The 20,277-nt window shown below is 39.3% G+C and overlaps 1 protein-coding gene across 1 annotated transcript in view; it reads right to left on the reverse strand.

Annotated features, from left to right (window-relative positions):
• NOX4 (NADPH oxidase 4) overlaps positions 1-20,277 on the reverse strand; it is a 108,691-nt gene that overhangs the window by 39,736 nt on the left and 48,678 nt on the right. The window lies entirely within an intron of this gene.

The raw sequence follows: 20,277 nt of genomic DNA on the forward strand, positions 1-20,277 counted from the left end.
TCCTTTACAAAAACTTTCATTCAAGCAACAGCCTTTGTGTGTGCCTGGTGGAGGAATGGGAGGAAGTTTACAAACACTGAATGACAGCACTTCTTTCCATGACTTGAGGATTTTGATCTCGAGAATACAGTGCAAGACACCATGATTAAGGATCTGTCTTTGCAGTGGCACAGCTGATTTACTTTTGATGGCCTGTAACCAGGTGTGACAGTGATGCAAAACACAGAGAGACATGCTCTTACTCAGCTCAATGCTGCACAACACCACATTACAGGTAGGTGAGTGAAGCTGGTTTCTCAGATCTTGATAAGGATCTGTGACTCTCTGGGAGAGACAAAACACACCTCAGTGAGTGTGCAGATATGTCCTGCCCCATTGTTCTGTCTGAGATTGATATCACCCAGGCAGAGAGCCATATTCCATCTCTATCTGTGACTACTCTGTGACTTTTTCTTGTGCTGCTGCCCTTTCACATTGATCAAGGCTACCTGGCTGTACTCCAGGACTCAATTCAGCAAGCAGTGATCTTGAAAATATTTTGAATAGTAATGTGACAGGGCTGGCCAGTACTGGAGCAAAAGCGGCCAAGTTGTGGCATCTGAAATTGGCCTGAACAGTTTTACTACTAGATCTTGTTTAAGTTAAAGTCAACTTTTTTTTCCCCCACCCTATGGCAAATTTCCCAGGCAGATGTATTTTCTTTTCACCATATGACTTTACTCATTTTTCCATGTGGCATGGTTTAAGCTCAGACAGCAACCAAACCCCACACAGCTGCTTGCTCACTCCCCCCATGGAGGGATGGGGGACAGAATCAGAAAAGTAAAAGCAAGAAAACTCATGGGTTGAGACAAACACAGTTTATTAGGACAGACAAGGGAAGAAATGATAATCATGGCAGTAATAATAAAAATAATTAGAACATACAAAACAATTGATGCACAATGCTATTGGCTCACACTTGCCAACCAGCGCCCAGCCAGTTCCTGAGCAGCAGCTCCTGGCCAGCTTTCCTCACAGTTTATGCACTGAACAAGATGCCATATGGTATAGAATATCCCAATGATCAGTTGGGGTCAGCTGATCTGGCTGTGCCCCTCCCAACTCCTTATGCCTTCCAGCCTTCTCACTGGCAGGGCGTGTAAAGATGAAAAGCCCTTGTCTTAGCACAAAGACTACTTGGCAGCAACTACAACATCAGTGTGTTATCAGCGTTATTCTCATCCTAAATCCAAAACACAGCACTGTACCAACTATTACTAAGAAAACTGACTCTGTTCCATCTGAAACCAGGACACCACAGAAACACACAATATGGTAGTGTTGAAACTCATCTCAAATCTATTCTACAGCCTCTCCCAGCACATTAACCTCCAAATCCTGTAAATCCTCTTAAGAAAAATGGCATGCAGGAATCTTTAGGGCTGATTTGTCCCATGGGACCATTGTATACACATGTCAATTTTCAGCTCTATGACATTCTCCTGCTACACGTATTGTGCATAGACCCAAAGTCACTCTAGTACAAATGACACTGTTGCCTTTAAGGACCATCCATCAAGGTGATGAGGGAGGTGACAAGAGCCTTGGTAGCTACAGAGAGCACAGGTACTTTTGGTGCTCTTACAAAAGTAAATGTGAGAAGACTAATGCCGTACAAGAGAAGACTTTTCAATTCACAAGAAAAAAGTCACAATGATAGCTTCTCAGAGGGGGAAGGATTTTTTGAAAAACCTAAGACCTTCTTCTAATTCACACTACAACAACAAATGAAAGACTTGAGAACTAATGAAACCAATAATTAGAGAATTTTTACATTATTTTGATTTGCAATCAGTAGTTGAGCAATAGAACTATAACCAGTCACAATCTTTTCATTATTTCAATAACTTTAGAGAGGTATCTTCCAAAATTGAGTCCTTTTTCCTGTGATGCTTTTGTCTACGTGTTGGTCTGATTTGTTAAAATAAAAAAAAATAACATTTACTTAGCCAAGGTTGCTTTCTTTTGAAAACTGCAATTACCTTCTCTGTTCCTCATTCTATTCATACAATTTGCATGGGTTTAAGTCTGTTCTAGCTACAGGATTGTTCACATTGTTCTGAGATCAGCTATCCCACTGATTGCTTTTTCACTCTGCTGAGTGCGACACTGGAGCCTGTCTCACGGGTGTTCTCGTAATTCTGCCCACAGGAAAACGTTCTCAGGGACATCAAGAAGGATTGCACAGTCACATCTTATGCTCAAACTTATGTTTCCAGTATGATGAGTGCCTCAGCTTTCTCCTGGCTTTCATTTTGAGTGTACAACTCTTTCCAATCCTTTATCAGTGAGAAGTCCTCAATTAAATTTAGGCAGTCTCATTGAGATCACTCATGTTTAGCTAAACACGTAGCATAATCAGTTACCTGTGATGACTGGAGACTGGTTGTAATAACACAGTCTTATGCCCTGTCCTCCTAAATCAGGAAGGCTGCAGACTATAAAGAAGAGAAAGTTTGCCATTGAAATCTTTATGGATTTAACATGTCTTACACATTTTTACACCTTTCTTCCCCGTCTTTTATCTAATTTTTCTTCTCTCTATTCTACCTTTTGCTCCTCCTCCCCCTCCCAGCATAACATATTCACATGTCAGCTACAGGAATCTCAGTTATAAATGCCCTTACCATCCTTATGGTAATATATGTTATGCCAAGCCAGTTAATCTACAAGGACAGAAGGATGCATTTCAAGAGAAATTTTCCCTTTAAAATATTTAGATTAATGCTGTATTTGTTCTCAAACAGAATGGGACTGTGCTCAGTATGGTGAGTTGACAGTAATGTCAGAAAAATGAAAGCAAGAATGGGCGTACGGTCTGAAGGTCACTCAAACTGATTATGCAGTCAGGTTTCCTTCTTCCAGGATACACAATTGCACAAGTGGAAAGAGAGACAAAGGAAATTTTTGCAATATTTTAACATCTGGGGCTTCTCAAAGCAAAGAAAAATAATTTGTATAGAAGATCCCTGTGAGTTAAAACACATTATTACTCACATTCTGTAGACAGAAACACACTGTGGCACAATGAGCACTGGCCTTGTTCTTTAAAGCTGTCACACCCCTGAAGCTCTTATTGCTTTAGCACTTCAAAAATTATGTCAAAAGTCACACACTGCAGTTGTGTAAGGTTTGACTTTAAAAGTCAGGTCTTTTTTCACTTCTTCTTGTTACAAAATACCTTACAGAAAATAACAATAAAAGTCCCTCCACTTTCACTGTGATTTCTCTCTGCTGAATTCCAAGCATCTTGAAAAATCAAATCCCTGCTCCTTCAGAGTTTGATGGGTATGAAGCTATGAGGTCACTGCACTGTTTAACTGAAGTCTGAGGCGTGTTTGTTTATCCCAACCATCTTTTACCCAACACCTTGGGACCATCTTCTGAACCTCTAATAAAAAAATGTTGAATTACATACAATCAGCTCAATTAAGAACACTGTAAAACCGATGGCAACTGGCTTAACAGGATAAGGATTTTTTAAATACCAGTTTTGCTGATTTTTTAAAATTAAGTTAATAAGAATATATAGAAATGTGATGAGAAACCAACCAGAGAGTGGGAGAACACAATAGCTTCATCCATTATAAAGTACAGAAATTGCAGGTCAGCAGTCAGCCAAGCTGTCTACCAAATGGTCTATCCATAGTGACACTCTTCTACATTTGGATATTTTGTAGTCATGTTTCTGTAATTACAGAATTGCAGTCCTCTGCATTCACTGAGAAACAAGTATCAGTTCCACCTTTCGCAAGGACACTTTTAAGTCCTGCAATTTCAAACTAAAAAAATCTGCCTAGTTTTATGCAAAATACATAGTGGTCTGAACACCTTTCATGTCATGAATAACAACTTGCAGTAATTAAAACAAAATAAATTTAAAAAGAAGTCAGCTTTCTTAAACTGATGATGATACTTAATAGGATTTGAGATGCACTAATCTGACTCGTTTTCAAGCTCTGTAAATTTGGAAATGCTGTCATAAGTAGTTCTGCAGTGCCTTGTAAAAATAAAAGGCATTTAGGAAGAAGTTCAGGGCTATAAAACGATCATGAGCAACAAGATGGCATAAAAATTAAATGTATGATATTTTAGTTTGACCTGTGGCTTATTAATGGCTGAAGCTCATGAAGTTAAGGAGCTATCTCTTCTCTCTTCTTGAGGAGTCAGAGCTACAAATATCCTCCATCAGATTAAAAGGGAAGAAAAAAAAAGATGATGAGTTAATGCTGATGATCAAAAGGTTGCAAAATGATTACATCATCAGCCTTGGAATTCCCCTGAAACATACATATTTCGCTGATCGAGACAGGCTTTTTGACCAGATTGAACTTCCATGATTCTCAGTCCATTAAGCTTCATGGAGTTTAATTCTCCTATTTTTCACCACTATTTCCTTCCCTCCTGATCAGTCGTCTGAAAGACTAATTAGGGTCATTATTTACAGAGCTTCTGAAAAACCCTGAAAATTAGTGAAAACCCAGAAAGTTGAAAACTACATATAAACCCTTTGCTGTTCATATTTACAGAAAGGCAAGTGGACTCTATCATTCTCCTTCCTTGATTCCAGCATCAGCAAATTCTTTTCCTGATGGAATTCTAGGTGCTTTCTTGTGCCCTTAAATTGTACCAACTGCTACATCAAAATTAGCTTGGACAGATTTATCTCTAACTAGATCTCCCTCATTTACACTATAATCACACATCTTGTATGATTTAGGTATATATAGCCATGTATCAGCCAATGAAGAAACAGAACAAAAGGCAGTTCTTGTCCCAGGAACCTTAAAAGGTTGGAAGATGAATGATGGGAAGGAAAAAAGCATCAGTTGTTTTGTTTCGAAACAGGCAGGAGAGATTCTGAGGACCACATTTAGACTGCATTTTGTACGACTGACCTGACAAGACAGCACTGAGTGACCCAGACTGTTTGCTACACTGCCAGACCTGGGGTTCCCAGGCAGCCAGGGAAGAGAAGCGGACACAACACCGAAATCAAGCACTCTACTGAGTTAGAAATCCTTCTGAAAGTCACACAGCAACTCCCTAGTGGAGCTGGGAATTAACTGACTTCTGGAATTCAAAATAATCAAGGAACCTTAGTCAAGGAACTTTTTTTGCCTCAGAGATAGATACTTACACTACTTGAAGCCTATTTCTGTCATGACAGTAGAGCTCATTCCACAACTCAGCTCTTACAAAGTGCAACAGTAAAACATGGTTTCTAAACAACACAAAACTTCAACTTTAAAAACTACCTTTATAAACACACACTCTGAAGGAAACAAGAAGGAAAATCTGAAGAGGTTTTTTATAGCATTGCATTCTACAGTAGCTGCCTTTGGCCATGAAGGGCTGTATTTTTCTTTTTTGCATTCCCCATGAGCAAATGCAGGGAGGCTCAAATACCATTTCCTTCACTAGTGCTGTACTTTCCTCTTTCCTGACAAGCTAGAAGAAATGATTAAGCACCAGTATATCCTTTTGGGCTTTAAGACAATGTAGTGACACTTGTTCTAGAAAGTCTTTTTTTCATAGAAAAAGAAAAAAAAATACTCAAACTGCGCAAAGCAGGGGAGATTCAACTGGTTCTCTCTTTGTAACTTGCAATCTGATACAGAAACTGGAGAAACCCCAACCTTTCCAAAGCTACTTTTTAACACTAAAACGGAGCTACTATCCACCTGCGCAGCTACTGCAATAGTATCCAGCTCTGCACATCTCCAGAGGGTTTGCCTCTAAAAGGCTGAGCAAAGGCACAATTTATAAAGCTCTGCTGATTCACACCAACGCCCTTCTACTCTAATATCTGGATTCATTTGCAGACACATTTATGGAAGAATGATCACAGGTTAAGACCATTCTGTTTTCAGAAGGGTTTTAACCTTCAAGCTTTTGTATTGTCAGTGCATCTCCTGAGTCTAAGGTGGTTTGTCTATTAAGAAATTCTTAGACTTCTTTTCAAAGTTCTTGCCCAGTCGCCATGTAAACCTAACCTATTCCACACTCTTTGACAGGGACTTCCATGTGTTTCTCACCTACTACATGAAGATTCATCACCTTACGTTTGATCTGAAATCTCACTGGCTGTATTTGATGGCCAAAAACTCTGAAACTGGCAGAAACTGTGAACAGTCAGGCTCCACCCACCCACTCTTCCAGCATTATGCATGATTTTGCAGACTGTGGCTATATTCCCCTGAATTATATCTTTTTCAGAATAAAGAATCCTTGTATAGTCAGTTATCCCATGTTTGGAAGCCTCTCCACACTTCTGATCATCTTTGCCGCTCCTTCCTGAACCATGGCCAGTGCTGTGTCTGAGTGATGAAGACCAGACCTGCACACAGGATTGAAGTTCTGGTAGCACTACAGAAACACCCACCAGCTGCACACTCATGTCCTTGGCTTTATTCTTTACTCCACTCCTAATAATTTTTCTCTTTATTGCTGCTGAGCTCATGTCTTCATGGAAATAGTTATCAAGACTCCAAGTGTTATTCTTGGGCTGCCATGGTCTCATCATTGCCAGCCATGTGTATTAGCTTGTCACCAAATATATTAAACACCAGCACATACCCACATGCATACATCCATTGGTATATTTAGACAGGTCAAAAAATAGGTTTGCAAGTGTCATATATTTTATACATTTGAACAAGCTACAAGAACTTTTATTTAAACATATTAATATGGCAGTCACAAAATAGTGGAATTAATCTTATCCAAGACTGAAATTTGTACCATAAAAAAACTGCTACCAGTCACTGTGAACTCATTCTTGGGCTTTTGCCTATTTGTATTTGGTGACAATTTAAAATGTAAGCATGGGACCATTTCACCCTCTTACTAATACAGACACAACTTCATCATTACTCTCAAATATGCAAATAAATTACTGTATAATTACTATAGAGAATCACAGAATTGTTGAGGGCAGAAAAAAATCTGAGGAAATAATCTAGTCCTGCTCTAAGCATGGTTAGAAGGAGCAGGTTGCTCATGGCCATGTTCAGTTTTATGTGTCTCCAAGGCTGGAACTAAATGGTCTTTAAGGTCCCTCCCAGCCCAAACCATTCCATGATCCTAGGATATAATCAGCAGGTCCGGTTGTGAAAAAAATATGAATAGCAGTATTTTGCGCCACTCCCATTAATTGCCACCTTTGGGTAAAACTGCAAACGCGTGTCTGTCTGACAAGAGGGACACAGCTGGTGAGGGGACAACTGTCTGCACAGCTGATAGCCATGCAGGGCAAGACACTGCCCTGCAATAAGCTTCAGACAGGCTGGGCAGGTAAAATACTGGCTTCTCTGAGCTGGGGCAAGGGTGGGAGAAGAAGGGGAATGCCAAAGAAAAAAGGAGTTTGTGGAAGAGAATGGGAGCTTCCTTGTTAAATCACCCTCATACACAGCCTTGGAATAAAAAGTGGAGATGGCCCAACCCTCATCCCTCCACCAGCAGCCTTGAGCCGACCTGCTGATCACCCATGCTGCTAATCACCAAGGCTCAGCTGACCTTGGAGGGATCATTTGGCATAACTTGGCCTTGCTCACAGGCAGGTTGTGTGAATACCTTCACAGAAGGTGCCCAGCTGTTCCCAGAGGGGAAGCTGCACTGTGTGGATACTGCCCTGGGAGTGAACGGAGCTGACAGACACCCTGAACAGGAAATGCCTGTCCAGCCAAATGCTTGGCTGAACTGAACCGCTAGAGGTTAACAATGGGGCTGCAAGTAAGAAACAAAAGCAGAAACAGGGTACTAAGGGACTCCATTGATATCTAAAAATCATTTCCCCTGTGTTTTCAGCTGCCTGTCTCTTTCAGAGAACACACACAAGTTCTTCTCTAAAAGCAACTGGTTACACTGAAGCATTACACGGGATAATGCGATCAGAGCTCAGCTGGATCTTATTTCCTACATAAATTTTGCTAGTCAGCTGGGGATGATCCACTGGGAAGAAATGTACATTTTTTTCCAAAGATCTAATCTCATCTGAGGCTCCATTTCTTATAACATCTCTCAAAAGGCAATATCAAAACCTTAGCAGGAAATCATTTGAATGACTGACAAATGAAATGAGCCATTAGATACTGTTTTCCTCCTTTTTTTTTTTATAGGTGATAAAATGTAATGCACACAAGTATATCAGAAAATGTATCCAAAGCATGGTTTAATTTCACCCTGATGTGAGCACTTCTGTTATTTCTTCTTACATTTGTATTAGACAAGTCATTCTTGAGAACTTAAACCAGACAACTGCCTGCATATAAACTACTACATACAGCCTAGTCTGGGTAGTTTTCATTTATTCTTAATTCATAATTTCTTACAAATACTTATATTTGTTGACTTAGTACTAGCTCTTGTGTAGACTTTTGTTAAAATATGCTGTGGGATTTTCTACGAGGTTGTCATCTCCATCTTTCAACTATAATGTTATGAACATAATGAAATACTAAAAAGACACGTTTTTACACGACAGAAAGTCTGTCAACAGAAAAAGTAGTCCCAGCCTTGAACAGGAGAGAAAAGCTGAAAAAATTTTACTCTGCAATACTAAACTGATAACTATTCTCTAGAACAAAGATCAAGTGGTTTAACACAGTTGGGATCAAACAGTTCCTCACATCACTTTAAGGAAATGACTTGGCACATCTTTATCTGAAAAAGTGATTTTGCCAATTCCTATAAGTATAAACTATCATTGGATATCAGTTACCAGTCACAACCTGGCATATAACAATATATCAATGCACCATCACAAACTCAGCACAGAAATTATAAAAACCTCTTCATGCAGACATGGCACATTCTGGTGCATGTGTGCTGGGAAATATGGGACACTCTTAAAGAAACAGTCTTTCTTAACAAATTTTTGGATTAAGGAATTGCTTCTTTTTTTGGAAATTGCACGAAGAAAATTTCATTTACCATGCTTGTTAATAACAGGACAATTAGCTTAATTCCCTCAATCCATTTCAAAATGAAAACATCAAACAACAGAAATCATAAAAATGTCTTCAATTAAAAATTTTGCTTTTTTCAAAGTAGTCACAGCTAAACTCAAGAGACACTCAGCTGACACAGTATAAGTGAAATCCTTAAAGGAAAGCCCTGTGCCGTCAGCTGGCACCAGTCACTTGGCAAAGCACAGCAAAGCACCACAGCTTTGACTCTGAAATGTGCGTGGGAGTCTGTGGCATTTTCCTTGAGGAAATGGCATTTACAGTGTGTTTAATGAATAAGGGAACATGTTAAATTTGTGACAGGAGATAGTCCTTAAAGCTGCTTGTTGCAGTGAAGAGCACAAACTGCCCACTGATTTATTTTAATTTCATAAAACATGAGGAGGCTTTTTGGAGGCTGTAGGTGTACTTGTTATCACTGACAGTACAGTAAAATCCTCATAGCAGACACTTAAGAAATACCCAAAATAGCCAATAAGCTCTGAAACTCCTCCTTTCCCCAAAATCCCCCTTCAACACACTGAAAGAAGTTGCTGTCACCGCCACTGAGTGTCTTTTTCTCCAATACATATAAAAACACTAAAACATTTATTTGGATCCACAGACTTTCCAGGTTCTTTCCCCAGCAGAGAAGCATTCTCTCTTATTATGATCATGGTGTTTGCTACAGAATTTTAAGTTTTACTAACATTTTTTCTTAAAAAAATTTCTTATTCCAGGTGAGTCAAAAAGCTAAGCAGCCATCCACTCATTATCAGCTTCTATATGCAGAATAGGTTCCCTTCAAATTACAAAGGACACAGTGATGCTTTCTGTAAACCACTGTCCAAATTTTACTGTCTGTAGATGGTCAAAGATTTCCAATCAAACCATTGTTTATCAAGGATATTGAGATTATAAGAGACAAAAGCTATTAAAATTTATAAACCATACCCAAATGCTGAAAGTTTAGGGATATGTGTGGGCATGTATATATAAATAAAATGCAGGACTTCATGCAAGTCATAGTTAAGTTTTCTCACATGCTCAACTCTTTTCCCAGTTTCCCTGCCAGAAACTGCACTCTGCCAAGATGTGAGTGTGTCTCTCTCCAGGAGAGAGTGAGACCATGGCATATTACAGCAAATATACCCTAAGCTGGGAATCCAGCCAAGAGAAGATAAAGAAAGCTGGCAACACAAATCCTAAGAGGCAGTTGGAAGAGTATTTACAAGTGATATTTTTGGCTTTCAGACAGTATTCTTGACCATATGAATTATTTGAGAAACAATAAGTAATTTTCTACTAAGAAGTTAAATGAACTTTTTTTCCTTTTTTTTTTTTTTTTTAAGAGGTGTTATATTTTACATTTTATTCATTTACTGGGCAATTGTATTGTTCATATTTCCCAGGGAAAGAAGTGCTTTAAAAAGTACCCAGGAATGTTATTTCATTCCCTTCTCTTTGCCTTGACTTCACTGCTTCTTTGTCAAACCTGCTGAAGGCAAATGCATGCTTGGAAGACAACCTGTTTTTTTCCAGCTCTTTCAGCTATCTAATGAAAGATATTACTTCTTCCTACAAAATCTCCCTCTCATGAAATATTATGTCATTATAATGTACTTTGGTTTTATCTGCTACAAATGTTACAAACTATATTAACAAGAGTCATTATATACTTTTTGAAACAAGCTCTGACACTTTTTCCCCATCTGGAGGAAAAAAGGCTTTAAAGAAAAAGAGAAAGAACAGGAACACGCCAGAGCTGCAGAAATGTGGTTTATAATATCAGTGAAATGAAATACAGATATCAGTGAAACGCTGCACCCTGCCCATCAGCTGCTCCACTACATACCAAAGGGCTATTTATTGCTGTCACAGCACAGTCTACTCCACATACCACAATGCAATCTCCTTTGCATTTCAGAAAGTGATTTCCAGACTATGAATTCCCTCCTAAGGTTTCTCCTCACAGCACTTTAGTTAACACTGAGATAATTGAGTCCTTTGTCTCAAAGAAATGCCACGTTCAGCATGTAGCAACCACCAGCAGTTCAAGTCTCCCTCAAAATCGGGATGCACTAGTAATTAATTTACTTTGCTGTATCTTAAACTTCATAGTATATTATATTTAAAGCATTTCTGCCTCGCTGCCTTTTGGAATTTAAGGATCTGATGAAAGGAAAAAAATTAGGTTTTAATTAAAAATTAATTTAGTGGACTGACACTCACAAAAGGATGCCTTTATATTAAAACAAGGGCAGCACTGGCAGTCTGACTCCATTCCCACTAGGAACTTGCCTCCATCCCGTGTTCTGCATTGGGGTATCCACACTTTGAGGCACAAGACCACAGGGTTCAAAGTTGAGTACAGAGCTGTGATTAGCATGTATTTTTGTGTGTGGTTCATATAAAATGCATAGCTGTAAATATTTTAAACCCAACTCTTCTCCTCATAGCAGATACCAAAATATCTGTTTGGAGAAGCTGTGGAAACTTGCTGTTGGCCAGTTCTCATGACATGATGCTCTCAGTTCTAAGGTTTGATTTGTTTCATTAAAGGAAGAAGTCAATTTTTGGAGCTATCACATACACCTAAATCCTATTTATGCACTTGATAACTATAGAAGTGGTTGGTGGCAAATTTTTATTAATAATATTTATGATTAAAAGGAATCCTCCTCCAGTGGAGGACTGGGGCAAAAGAGAGATGTGGTTGCAAGATGCCCCTTGAAAGGTTTTGGATCATAAATTATTTCCTTATGGTGAAACTCAAATGTTCCAGCTCATATTTGCATCTGAGAAACAATGCATATACAAAAGGACAGGACTGAGCAACAGGAAGGGGGGACACATGAATGCAAAGCTGAGTTGCAAGGGACTGTAGGAAACTGATGATAAAACTTGAGGTGTAGGATTTGCCTCCTACAAACAAGACCAGCATTGATTTTAATGCATTTTGGAATGGAAAGCCATTTTGGAATGGCTAACTGCTGTTTCAACGATGGCTGAAATTCAGGGTAAGGACATGTGGCTGGCAAAAAGTGGAGTAAATATACTTAGAGAAAGAATGAGAAAAAATACTGCCATAAAGAAGATGGGATGTCCTAACTACAACTTCAAAGCTAATACTATGCCAACAAGCAGTTATATAATGCTTGTTGTGAAAATAGGAAACCTCATTTGACCAGGTTATTGGATCAGAATGACATTTGCAATGCTGTGGGAGTTTTAATCAACCCCCACAGAATTAACTGCTGAATGCAGCACAAATTCTGAGTGAGTGATGGCCCCTCCCTCCCTTGCAATCCAAGCACCAGTAGAAATAAGCAGACAGGTAGAAGAGACCAAGGAATAAAGTGCAATACAGCGTAATGAGACAGGTCAACCACCACCATTACTGGTGGTCTTCATGCAAAAGAGAACTACACTTTAAATCACACCAGAGCCCAAACCAACAAGACTGCCATTGAAAAGCAACCCCGCTTCTGTATTTCAAGGAATGATGGAAGTGGAGAGCGTGCAGGAAGCAAAGACACAGACAAATACAAGGTCTCAGAACCTGGATTTACTAGAACAGATAACCAAATAGAAGGTTCCAAGGTGCCATTTTCATTCTCTGTACATATTGCACGCAAATGGGCAGCAACTAAAATGTACACACATTTCCTAGTAGTGGCTCTTGCGCTGAAATGAGGAAAAAAGCAAAAAAGAGAACAGAAAAAACTAAAAACATGGAAAAAAACCACATACTAATTTATGTAACCAAAGTTGAGCTTCATTTTCACAAAGAGCACAAAAAGAGCCCATGAAAGGTTGAACCTGAAAACTCTACAGAACATTACAATTCCCAGGTTGTAATATAACTGCTGTATAGAAATTATTCTGAGAAACTATCAAGCATCACACAGGTGTTGGGATCATGTAAAGATAACTGTTCCTTCTGATCATAAAATTTATAAATATCTACAGTTCCTACACAAGTTTTTCAATTTTTTTATGTTCTAAAGCTGAAATAGATTTTTCCTTATTAACTACAGCAATTTTTACAATCTGTTAGAAACAGATCCCAAAAAGAACTTTTATCTACTTTCAAGATATTTTAACCAACAATTTTTAGTTAAAAATGTGGTAACTCAAAATTCCAAATCTGAAATGTGTCTGGTTTTTATTCTGTCCCCAAGGGAGAAGTAACAATAAACTGGGAACAAAGCTAGACATTTGGCAAGGATTCTTCAGCAGAACTTGGATGGCATCTGAGAGAATCTACTGGCCCAGGGAAGTGCAGATATGCCTGAAGGGCTGGTATTTTGATGTGAACTCTCGTATTTCTCTAGAAACCATGCTCACACAAAGGAACCTGAAAATCTAGCCAAACTTCGTATATTCAGTGCTTGAAGCAGCTGTGTAACTCTGCACATAAACTATGTAAGAATGAGTCTTCCCTAGGCAGACATTAACAGAAAAAAGGTGAAACACAGGCAACTCCAGAACAGCAACTTTGCCTTCTTAAGCAGGCAAACACAGCACACAATGATTACAAAACCAGAAATATGCCTGGCAGTCCACTCAAATACATGTCCTAGAGCTTTTCTCTCTTGTAATTCTATTTTCAAAGTGGAGAGCTTCACTACATTCATTCTGATCCTATCAGCTGCTACATGCTAATGTGCTCCACAGACTTCACTCCTGTAGCTCCTAACTGCTGAAAATGTCCGAGGCGTGACAAGAAATCCTGCAACGTTGTGTTCCTGGAACTACAACTACAGCAACATCCACTCATCCAGTGCATAATGTATCAAAGGATTTAAAAAAAAAAAAAAAAAACATCATTGAGTAATGTCATTTTCTATAATCATTACATAATTAAAAAGTGACTGGGATATGCAAAAATGTGGGAGTTTACAAATAACAAGCATGCATCAAGAAAGGACTTCTGTGTAGGAGAAAATTTCCCTCAAAGTAGCTTTCTCACCCTAGTATCTTTTTCCCCCTCTAGATATAAAGCTCATTAACTGTTCAAATTGGATTTGATTCAAGTTACATTGTTTTTGGTACTAAATCAGCTGGAGTTCAACTAATCTAAAACAATCCAGGTCTGGAGCTAAAAATTCAGATGTGTTCACCTTCAGGATTAGTTCTTTAACCAGAGAAAAAGGGCTTTCAAGCCCTTTTAGTCAGTAAATGAAATCTGTTCTCCTTTTTCTTCAATCTCTTAATCCTGCCTTTTATTTAGCTTATTTCAGGAATAAATAAAATAAATAATGAACATTAATGGCAATGAAGAATAAAATTCATATTCTTTACAGTACACGATGGCTCATTATAGTGTTAAGGCATATTAACACTAGTTAATATATGCCTTAACACTATAGTGTTAAGGCATAGTTAACTTCCTTAACTAACCGTATCATTTTATTTCTTATGTCAAATTATATTAAAAGGAAACACAATTAAACCTTTCTAGTACTCAATTCTGCTATCTTCCTCAGAAGTGTAAGATTCCCTGACAATACAAAAATTGTTAGTCATAAAATCTATCAGTGGAAAATAACACCTATCTCATCTCTGTCCTGTTCTTCCAAAACCACACACAGATTTTGCTGGAACAACTGACAGCACCATGTCATTAACACCTTTACACCCTGCCAGGAATCTCATTGAATAACTAAACACAAAAAAATGTTACTATGGAATGGAAAAGACCCAAATCAAACAGAACTTGAGGTAATAGCAAAAGAGTTGACCAAATGTTCATCACCAGTGAGTAGGTATTTTTAAAGAAACTCAGTCGCAGTTGTAGTGAACCTGGGACAACCTTCTTACTTCCTGTGGACAGATTTTGTAGTCTTATTATTCCTTCTTGTAATCTTCTGTTCCACACATGCCTCCAGTCAGAATCAAGATCCACCAGACATCTTTACAGTAGATACTGACTGAGTGATCCACTACTTCGGGACATCTAAAACTGTTCTCAGGCTTACTAAACATAAAATATTGCCTCTTTGCTAGATCCTACACTTGATGAGAAGTTCCAGGTAAGTGCAGGAATGCACTTGGGATGCTTCAGGCATCCCCTAAATCAGAAGCTGCAAGAACTTAACACAGCCATGCAGATACCCCTGACAAAATCTCCCAGACTAGAATGTTCAGATCATTCTTCCTTCAGAGGCACTTAAAAGGTACGTCATTTTCTTCTTCTGGTCAACATGAGAAAAATCCTTAGTCAGGCTTCACAATCCCAAACAACTGCCTTCCTTTTTGGCTTTGGCTTTCTTTTTTTTTTTTTTCTTTTTTTTTTTTCTTTTTCTTTTTTTTTTTTTCTGTTTAAAAACAAGTAATTTGGGGTGTGTGCTGTTTGCTGCCTCAGATCTTACTCCATAGGGAATTAAACAAGATTCATGCTTTCATACATTTGCCATGCTCTGGGAAATTGTTATTTTTAACTGAAAAATGGTTTGCTTGTTTTTCCCTCCTGGAACTTCCTGCTCCAAAGCTGGACCTTCCAGAGAAAGTACTGTGCCAATATGTGACAAAAAATCCCATCATGCCATGTCAGGATTGCAGATAAGGTCACCTGTACCTGAATGACCCAGTGACCAGGAAAAACCTCATCTGTAGCAAAACAAATGAAGCAAAGATATATATTTTCTGATGAGATCTAGAGTTTATTAGCGTGAAGCACATCAGTACTCTATAATCTGTCTGTTCTGGCTCTATCTGGACAGTTCCTACACACATCACCACCTCCTGCTGCCACGACATTTAGTAACCTCTAGGACAGAACTCTCAAATTTCAATGGGTGGTACTCAAATGCTCTTATGGCATTCCCACAATAAATATCCTGGTGCCCAGGACAAGCCTTGAAAACATCTCTGTGAATATACACAACTACATGGCAGGATGGTGCCACTACTAGATAAAAATTATACAAATTACTGTAGAGCACAGAACAGCATCAGTGTTCTAAACACGGTTCCACATCAATTTGTTCCAGCAATACACTGCAACATAACAGCAATGTTTCACTGCCTTAAGGCATGCAGTTCACCTCAACACCTCTGAGTGCTGTGTATTTGTTTTCCACAAAAACACTCGGCACAGCTTTTGAAGCCTGTTATTTCTGCATCATCAATATCACTTTCTGTCTCATACCCTGAAGTTTGTCTAGTGAATGAGACACATTGTCTTGATACACTGCCACGTCTTTTTTCACTGCTGTCAAGTTGTTGGATGTGAGGCATGGCCCATGGCCTCCCTTTTTCCCTCCAGAGGTGCCAGATGAAATGTCAGCTTTAAAACTAAACAAGCAGTAGTACTTGAGGCAGTGGCAAGGGCAGAAGAGACATAAGGCTGATAGATGACAACACTGAGGACAAACTAGACAATAAGTGGGACAAAAAAAAATCTTCCAAAAAATCATGTTGTAAATACTAAGCCAACAATTACTTCAAAGCTAAAGGAAAAATAGTTGAGCACAGGTACCAAAAGAAGCAGAACAAAGAAGGCATTTTAGAGGGGAGGGCCAATAACAAGGTCAGCTTATCAGCTCATCCATGAATCTCACAGCTCTGACCTGCGCATGAGTCACTGCAGGACTTCCAATGTTACTTCAGGCTCCAAACACCCACCAGCTCAGCTTGAGGAAGCCACAGAGGAGGACAGGCTGACTCAGCTCTGCACCACGGGGCTAAACCACCCTGCACATGTGCAATCAGCATAGATCAGCCACTGTAAACACATCCTAACTTGGGCACCCAAGTCCTGACTGCCCATCTAAGCTGTGCTCCACAGCCACAGATTTCACAATGCCACAGAATGTTTTGTTAATACAATCGGTGCTGACTTGAGCAGCAACAGGTCAACACAAGGACAGAAACTGCATATCACAAACCCATTTTTAGGAAGATCTATGATAGCTGTTTCCCTGTTCACAGTACCCATGGTATATGGCAAAAGATGGAAGGAAAAATCAAATTAGAAACGCTTACATGGGAAAAATCACAACCGGTTGCCAATTAACTAAACTACCTACCTCTGAGGCAGTGAGACAGATACAGATATATAGATACATAGAAATACACTCTACAATGAAGAGAAAAAGGCATGCTTGGGGCCTGGCTTGTTGTCCTGGGTTGAAGTATATTCTATCATCATCTCCATGAACTGTTGAAACCAGGTGAGGGGCAGTGCTCCCTGCCTCCTCCACTCTGGCTTATCTTCTGTTAATGGGCCCATCAGCACCTTTGCCACACAGCTCACAGATGACCCCCTCCTGGACTATCTCCTGTTAATGGGCCCATCAGGCCTTATCACATGACTCACCATCCCATTGTGAGATGCTCCGCCCAGAGGGAGGAACCAAGCATTCCAACCTGGATATAAGCTGAGACTCTGAACACCAGAGGGGCGCTTACCCACTGGATTCCCACAGGACCCGAGCTACCAGACTTTTCTACAGGATCACTGCTTCAGGAAGACCACCTCATCTGGACTGCTTCCATCACTCCGCTCAGGTTGTATTCTGACTCTGTCAGTGGTCTTTTGTATTATTGCATCTATTTTATTTTACTTTCTTTCCTTTTTTTTTTTTTTTTTCCTATTAAATTGTATCTCTGACTTGGAGCCTCTCATTTGTTTTGCTTTCAAACCACTACAATTGTCTTATCCTAAACTAGACATTTAAGCATGACAGACATCTGCAAAGGGAGCTGTGATCATTTCAGGTGAAAATATGTGCTCCAAAAGCATCTGAGGGCACATTACAGCAATACCAGTGCCCGTACACCTGTTTTCCATGATGAACATGAAAGTTAAGCACTACGCAGTTATTAATACCACCACAACACGGGTAAGAAATAGATCTCAGATTTGTATTGGAAAAGGATGTGGGTGCTTATATAATGGAAGGGAAATTTGTGCTTTTATCCAAATCTGCTTCTGAGGAGAGAAGATTCTCAGCTGTTCCAAGCTCAGATAGCACCATTTTGTTTGAATGGAGCATGAAACAGAGGGTCTAGATTACCAGTTGGTTTGCAAAGGTCTCAGAGCTACTGTTTTTGTCGCTTCTTCTTCTCTTACCTACTTTTTCTGTCCTACATTTTCAATTATTCAAATAATTGATTTTAAAAGGCAAATACCAGTACTGCCACAAAATCTGCTAAGTATCGGCTCTTATGCAAAGCATTATTTCTCGAATTACTGACTTTTCCAAAAGCTGCTTCTCCCAGCTTATTTTATTTGAAATCTAAAATTATATACACTGAGATATGGGCAATGAATGACTTCTCATCACCAGCAACTTCTCATCAGGAGATGAAAATACTATTACCCCTTTTCTCTTGTCATACAGTTGCTTTCCCAACATACAACACAAGGTATTCTACTACATTTTCAAAATATCAGTCAGAGACATTGTTAAGAGACTTGACCTGAAACAACTTGCAGAATTGGTTTGCCAGCAATCTGTACTCCCTCTCCTGTCCTTACAGCAGGAAGTGCTCCTTTACCACATCTCCTAGGTGCAGGCAGCAGAAGCTGAATCTATCCAGAGGAGAAACAACTCAACTAACCAGTTCTTCTCTGCATTTCATAGCATATCTGCACCTCTCTTTCATCCTTTTAATTTAGGCTTGTAATTGAGTTCTCTAAAATAAATTGTCAAGTCTCCTTGGTGTCAAGTATAAACTGTCAGGAATGGGAGACGGCAATACAAAAGAGAATTTCAATAAATAAGATAAAGGCTGAGAGAATAGGTCATGAAAAGAGCACAAATGACAGTATGTCTCATAAAAATTTCTCCAGTCTAATATCCTGTCTGCAGAAGCAGCCTTCAGAGTATGCTTAAGAAAGATAATAAGGAACGTGGCAAATATAATAATCCTTTCTCAAACAGTCAGCAGATTAGAGACTATTAATTGTCACAGGGCTTAAGGGAATGAGTGAGACCAGGGCTCCATGGTACTGATGCAGCATAAAGGGCTGGGTAAACTGTCTGCTTCTCGACAGCACACTTGACCCCGGGAGAGAGATCTCTGTTTAGCAGAACTATTACAATAAATGTTCTCTGATGTGACAGTGTCCTGAATATCACACAGTGCAACCTAGACAGACCTTCCTTTCAGTGGAGACTATAGATACTGATGTAGGAGAATAATACATAAACGCTAAAAGAGAGCAATTCACACCACAGAGGTAATCAGAAAACTGTAAAGATGCCGCTTCTTTTGGAAAAATTATTTAGCTAGTACTCCTCCATCCAACTTTTCCAAATAGCCTACTGTCATCTCCCAGGTAGGAACGATGCTTAAAAACAAAAGAGCCATCATTAGGAGGCAGACCAGAGGCTAATCTGCCCCTGCCTGGCCAACACTCCAAGCAAGGAGAGAAAATCAGGGGGATTATGGCACACACGTGCATATGGCATTACCCTCCCAGCCTTTGCCTGCTGAAGTCTTGCAGAGGCAAGTATGTAGCCAGACTAGAAAGTTCAACACATATGCACAGATTTATTATCTCTTCATTGGTCTAATCCCTTTTAGGGCGACAATCTCATTTGACTCAATTCCACAAACACACAAGCTGATACAAATTAACAGGGAGAACATTTCTTCATAAGAAATGAACCAGACTCTGCTGTGTATCTGTCTTCCTTACAAGGAAATGCTATGCTGAGAAAGAACAAAGTCAGACACTAAGGAATAAGGACAACTATCACTTGAGTATACAGCTGTCCCAGGGAACACCAAATTGCCCTACTCCTCTGCAGGGAATCCTGGCTTACATCACTGGTCTGGAGGACATTCAAAGAGCAATGGAAGAGCATTGAAGAACATGAAAGCAAACCTGTAATCTCAGTGTACCACAGGCGTAAATTAACCTGGCTTCCATCCAAACTGTTAGCATCAAAATCCATTTATCTGGCAGCTGCACATTTCAGCATTTCTGCAGACACTGCTGTGTGCAGAGGCACTGCACTGCACAGGGGTGGGTAGCTAGCTACCCAAAAAGAAGAAAAAGAGGCAGAAATTGAGGAATGCTGAAAATTATTACAATGCAATCACAGAATCAGTTAGCAGTTGGAAAAACATGTTATTTGAGGAAGTGGTACATATGAATAAAGCAGGGATTGCATCAAGAATGTAACAAAAACAACTTTGGGAAAACAAGCATGAACAGTCTCTAGTGAGAATACACCACAGTCAAAGAACAATTGTGCTGAAGCCAGAAAGTGAGAACAGTTCAAGTAAAGGCATTTGTCTCTGAAAAGGAATTGTTTTTCTACAT

The sequence above is a fragment of the Chamaea fasciata genome, unplaced genomic scaffold (assembly GCF_029207755.1).
Source record: "Chamaea fasciata isolate MVZ Bird 193981 ecotype frontalis unplaced genomic scaffold, bChaFas1.0.hap1 SCAF_2, whole genome shotgun sequence".
Taxonomy (NCBI): Eukaryota; Metazoa; Chordata; class Aves; order Passeriformes; family Sylviidae; genus Chamaea; species Chamaea fasciata.